General features: G+C 42.5%; 1 pseudogene; it reads left to right on the top strand.

Moving 5' to 3' along the window:
* Nucleotides 1–4996, top strand: part of LOC123503743 — an 8610-nt pseudogene extending 3614 nt beyond the window's left edge.
* The last annotated feature ends 1179 nt before the right edge of the window (nt 4997–6175 follow it).

Genomic DNA, 6175 nt, shown 5'->3' with positions numbered 1-6175 from the left:
AATACTTCTCTTCAAGCCCACAGCGCGCCCTGCCTCCAACACCTGTCAACCAACAGTTCACTCGGTCAGTTCCTTTACTATCATTTTCTTCTTTTTCTACGAAATGAGACAAACGATATAAAAGGATTGGAAAAAAGGTCGAGTGAAAATACGCAATCATGCAAATTATTGTTGTGATGCGACGTGATCTGCAAAACCTGGTAACCTCGCGTCCATAAAGGTGTCGTAGTATTGCTCCTGTTGGTGTCCCTGATGTTTCTGTAGTGGTTTTCCTCATTGTTAGTGTTGTGGCCTCTTTTGATATAATACTAGCCATAAATAATAATAACATACGCATGAAGTCCGTTGTCGTACCACATTCATATTTCATGAAGCTTGTTCTCAAAATTAAACTACAATTCTTTATGAGTAGAGGTGAAGTGTTTCCAATGACTGCCACAGGAAGGCGAGCTGGAATGGGGCGAGGTTGTGCAGGGCTTCGTGCTGGGAAGCTTTAATTACGGCTACGCCACAACTCAGGTACTTAAGACTATAATAGTACCATCACCTGTATTATGACTCAATAGTCCAATACAAAAGCCACTCTCTCTCTCTCTCTCTCTCTCTCTCTCTCTCTCTCTCTCTCTCTCTCTCTCTCTCTCTCTCTCTCTCTCTTAGATACTCTGTGTATCACACAATGTTACAGATCATAGGGGGCCGCGCCGCTGAGTTGTACGGTGTACGATGGGTGTTCGGCAGCTGCATATTGGCGGGAGGCGTGGCAGCTTTACTTTCACCTATTGCTGCCAGGACGCACTATGGTCTTCTCATCACCGTTAGGATCCTGCAGGGCATATGTCAGGTAAGAAGAGATAAAGGGCTAGGGTATTCTGCTAAGAGGAAGGGAGGCGGATGGTTACTTGGTGGCATGATGCTGTTAAGGAGAGGAGTGCGGTAGACCAGGATTGAAAATACAGGTGGGATACAAAACTAGGTCGCAAGCCCTTATTCAGTGTAAAATCACATCATAAACAAAACATATGAACAATAAATAAAATATATATATATATATAAGTAGATAAAATCAAACTGGGTCGTAATCTTAAAAGAAAAAAAATTGAAGAACACTGTGGTAAACAGTGGTGTGGCAGCTCAACACGGCATGGTTACAGCGGGCAGATGGAAACATCACGTTGCTGTGGACTATGGTGTCGGCTGTTATCAATGTGGCGTGTTGCAGGGTGTGTCGTGGCCAGCTATGCACGCCCTCATCGTACAATGGATACCACCGCTAGAGAGGCCACGGTTCATCGGGATTGTTTACTTCGGTGAGTCTCAAAGAATGGTAAGGAAGAGTGCAAAAGTGACTGAGAAGCGTGACGGACTTTGAGAGAAGTGTATCATTAGTCCCTAACAGGTTATACGCTGAGAACCAATATGTAGATTCACTGCACAGGGAATAGGAAGATTCAAGAAGCATCAAGGGTGGTGTATGATTATAAGTTTTATTCATATGATACGTTCTAGGACAGAACTTCAAAATCATTCTCGAGTGAGAGGTTCTTACTCTGATCCAACGTTACTGTTTTATAATGAAGAGCTTCCACCAGGTGAATAGACACAATTACTCAGAGTAATTTTAAATCATCATGTCACATTAAAAAATTATTCTACTTGTGCCTTATCATCCCTCTTATGGTAGGGCATTTCTTAGGCTATGTCAAGTTAAACTAAACTTGTTGCCAAGTGTCATCTGTTCTTCTCAGTCAGAGAAAAAAGGTGGATCATCCATCGACTCTAGTTTATTAACAAACCTTAGACTAGATTTGAATCACCCGAGCCTATGAGAGACTTGTCAAGATGAGAAAACGTTTACAATTACCTATGATAAGACAGAGTGCGCAATAAGTATTTAATTTTGTTTACCATTATTTAGTTCTGAGCTAGATACAACAAATGTAGCGACATGCAAGAGAGCCTGTAAGTATAGTAATGTATTAACCTCCGCCACAGTACTTCATCAGTCTCTCTTCTTGTTTATTGTCTAAGGAACATTATCCTATTACACGTTTTTCTTCATTCCTCGTCAGTCACGGCGATGTCAGCTTGGTTGACATTTATGCTATGCGGCTTCATTATCTCCGCCTGGGGCTGGCCTGCTGCCTTCTACGTGACGGGGCTGCTGTCCATAATGTGGTGCTTCTTATGGTTCACCTTCATGTACAACTCCCCGGAGGAACATCCCAGGTACCCCGTGACGAGCTCTCTCTTATTCTAAAACAATGAAGAAATGTTTTATATGGTGATGGGCAAAACTATGAGCAACCAGGGATCCTTTCTTTGAAACTGTCAAACGGAGACAGCGATAGCAGTGCTTCTGGTGTAGTTAAATCAACCTTAATTGTGCTACAATTAATCTCTTATTTGCTTTAGGTTTGTTCGTATTTTTCTGGAACATTTTTCTTTTTCTTTCTAAAAATTTCATATTCTTCACACAGTAATGTCTTGACCTTTGAAACAATGAAAAAGCGTATGTGTCGAACTGAAAGCTTGACAGGACAGTCAACGCACACGTCATCATACAATCATGTCACAATGACCACTATGGCCGTCTCGTCCTAAGGTTTGCAGGAGCTATCAGTCCTTTCCTCACACTCCCTTAAAATCAGGATCTCCAAAGCGGAGCTGGAATACATCGAGACGGCGGTGCAAGCGAGTGGCCTATCATGTAGCAGTGCAGGGCAGCAGAAGCGAGTGCCGTGGAAGCAAATTTTCTACAGCCTGCCAGTGTGGGCCATCTTTCTGAATGGCATGGGCAACAGCTGGGGCATTGGCATATATTACTCTCAACTGCCCACTTACATGAAGAACATCCTCGGTTTCTCCATCAAGTCGGTCAGTGTCAAACATTTATACGAATCCAGTCTGTTTTCTTACTCTCGATCAACAAAGAGAAAATAATCGTTATAAAATATATAAAGAGAAAACAACAAACATATCCCTCTTTTAAATGGCGTGAAGGAAAAATTTCAAATTATCAAATAATGTAGTTCAGACCTTAAGTTTTAACGATATTTTGCTCCTATAGAAGTGGAACTCATGAAAAGGACTTACTAGACCATCCTGTAGTACAGTATATACTAAGATAAACAGAGGAAACGGAAACTTATTATATTACTCAACCTGAAAATAAAAATGAATCAATATATATAAGGGCTTGATGTGTGTATACCAAAATGATAGTCAAGTTCTTTCTATTACCTCAGAATGGCATGGTGTCAGGGCTACCGTTTCTTACGCGGTACTTGGGTGCCATCACGTGGAGTACCCTCGGCGACGCCCTCACCTCCCGCGGCTACATCTCTGTGCTTACTTGCCGCCGAGTCACCAGCATGATTGGTTAGTGTTTCGAGAGGTTCCCATTGTCTGACTTCCACGTTAAGCCTTAGGTCTCTTCTCTTTACAACACATTTCTTCTTTTCATTTTTGAAACTAGTAAACAAAGTATTATTCCTCTCAGACTTCCTTTATTCAATTCTTCATAAAAAGACACACAACTCCTGAACGGATTTGGCTCCAGCTGTTACTTTGTAGGTATACATGTAGGAATGCGCAGTGCTACACCTTGCTCTGTTGCAATGGCCGATCACCCAATGCTCATGCGGAATACAGTAACTTTTATCATTTAGAAAAAAAGATGATACAACGTCCAATACTCTTAAAGACACCTAAATAAGGAAACGTTATTTACCTAAAGACACAAAAATAACTCAATATTTTTGTTATCAGAAACTTGCTAAATCTCTATTAGTGAATTTTCTGTGCAATATAAAGATTGCAATTTGTCTGTCAGTAATTTTCGTTCAAATTCTGATCAAAACCTCTGTCGCTGACGGGACACGCTATACACATACACATACGAAGCAACGAATTCAATTTTGCAGTTTCTTGCAGCCATGTGGGGACCAGCAGTGATGATGGTTTGCCTCGCCTACACTGGATGTCAGTGGCAGACTGTGGTCATCATCATGTGTGCAGCACTGTTTTGCAACGGTGCAGTTTCCTCCTCCATTATAGTTAACCATACGGACATAGCACCCAACTTTGCCGGTAAACTAACAACCGATTTGCTCGTAATCATTGCGCCATTAATGAATATGAAAAATACATAATCCAGGCAAGTCTTTGTTTTACTTAAGCATTTCCGTCACATCCTTGCAGCCACGGTGTTCGGTGTGGACAACACTCTGTGCAGCTTGATGACATTCATCGGCCCAGTTGTCGTCGGGGTGATGACAGACGGACAGGTCCTTAACATTCTCCTACCTCTGCTTATAATCTAAGTTCAGCTTTTCTCACCATTGATTATGCCTGTGTGTGTGTGTGTGTGTGTGTGTGTGTGTGTGTGTGTGTGTGTGTGTGTGTGTGTGTGTGTGTGTGTGTGTGTGTGTGTGTGTGTGTGTGTGTGTGTGTGTGTGTGTGTGTGTGTGTGTGTGTGTGTGTGTGTGTGTGTGTGTGTGTGTGTGTTGCTCAATATCATGTCTCCGTATCAAAAGGTATGATGATAACTGTGTTCTATATTACTTTCTTCACCACAGCAAACTGTCGCCCAATGGCAGAAGGTGTTTTGGATATGCGTGCCGATCTATTTCTTCACTGAAGTCTTCTACCTCGCCTTTGCCTCTACCACTGTCCAGCCTTGGAATTATATTGGGCAGACTCTTCCATATGAAGAAAAACAAGAAGAAGAACAACAACAACTACAACAAGATGAAGGAGAGCAAAGACAAATCCAATACCTGTAACCATTACAACATTGTGCTTTAACCTCAACTCAAATACTTGAGGGAAATAACTGCTATTCCTGCAGACAGCTTCTTCCGCGTACCAACTGGACGCTGGGTAAGGAACTTCATCTCGTCTCACAGAACTGAATATTCCACTCTAATATGAAAATAATTTTGTACAATAAGTTTAGAAACATTAATGTATATAATAAAAGTATAGATAATAACATTATGATGAACAAAATTTCACCTCACAAAAACACAAGCTGATTGCCGAACCTATTTCCTTTCGATAGCATATGCGTATATAGGTATATGAGAATACAAATGTAAAATTCCACTCATGAATGGTGACTGTAATGATGTTTATATTATATTAGAATCTTCGAAATGAAAGACGAGGCCACAAATTACAATATGTTAAAGAAACATAACATTTAAATATGAATACTGAGGCAGGTTAGCCAGGGAGGGAGGATGGGCCGGAGGCTAGTACCATGATCATAATGTCCGTTGATTTTTAATGTCAGTGGTTACTTTGCCATTATTCATTTTATTGGTAGTTCTTATTGAATTTGATGTGATACACTACAGGATTATTGTAAGAAGTAATGAAGAACGTAGTAATCTATTATAGGGCAGGTCACATTAACGAAGACCACAGGTGTGTGTGTGTGTAATTCACCTCGGTCGCCTGCTGGTCACCCAGCCAGTCTTCCCCATTACGGAGCGAGCTCAGAGCTCATAGACCGATCTTCGGGTAGGACTGAGACCACATTAACACACAACACACACCGGGAAAGCGAGGCCACAACCCCTTGAGTTACATCCCGTACCTATTTACTGCTAGGTGAACAGGGGCCACACATTAAGAGGCTTGCCCATTTGCCTCGCCGCTTACCGGGACTCGAACCCGGGCCTCTCAAATGTGAGTCGAGCGTGCTAACCACTACACTACGCGGTGTGTGTGTGTGTGTGTGTGTGTGTGTGTGTGTTTCACTGTTTGATCTGCTGCAGTCTCTGACGAGACAGCCAGACGTTACCCTACGGAACGAGCTCAGAGCTCATTATTTCCGATCTTCGGATAGGCCTGAGACCAGGCACACACCACACACCGGGACAACAAGGTCACAATTCCTCGATTTACATCCCATACCTACTCACTGCTAGGTGAACAGGGGCTACACGTGAAAGGAAACACACCCAAATATCTCCACCCGGCCGGGGAATCGAACCCCGGTCCTCTGGCTTGTGAAGCCAGTGTGTGTGTGTGTGTAATTCACTGTTTGATCTGCTGCAGTCTATGACGAGACAGCCAGACGTTACCCTACGGAACGAGCTCAGAGCTCATTATTTCCGATCTTGGGATAGGTCTGAGACCAGGCACACACCACACACCGGGACAACAA

This window comes from Portunus trituberculatus, chromosome 14 (genome assembly GCF_017591435.1).
Source record: "Portunus trituberculatus isolate SZX2019 chromosome 14, ASM1759143v1, whole genome shotgun sequence".
Taxonomy (NCBI): Eukaryota; Metazoa; Arthropoda; class Malacostraca; order Decapoda; family Portunidae; genus Portunus; species Portunus trituberculatus.
The sequence above is the reverse complement of the archived record's forward strand: the minus strand, read 5'-3'. Positions and strand labels throughout refer to the sequence as shown.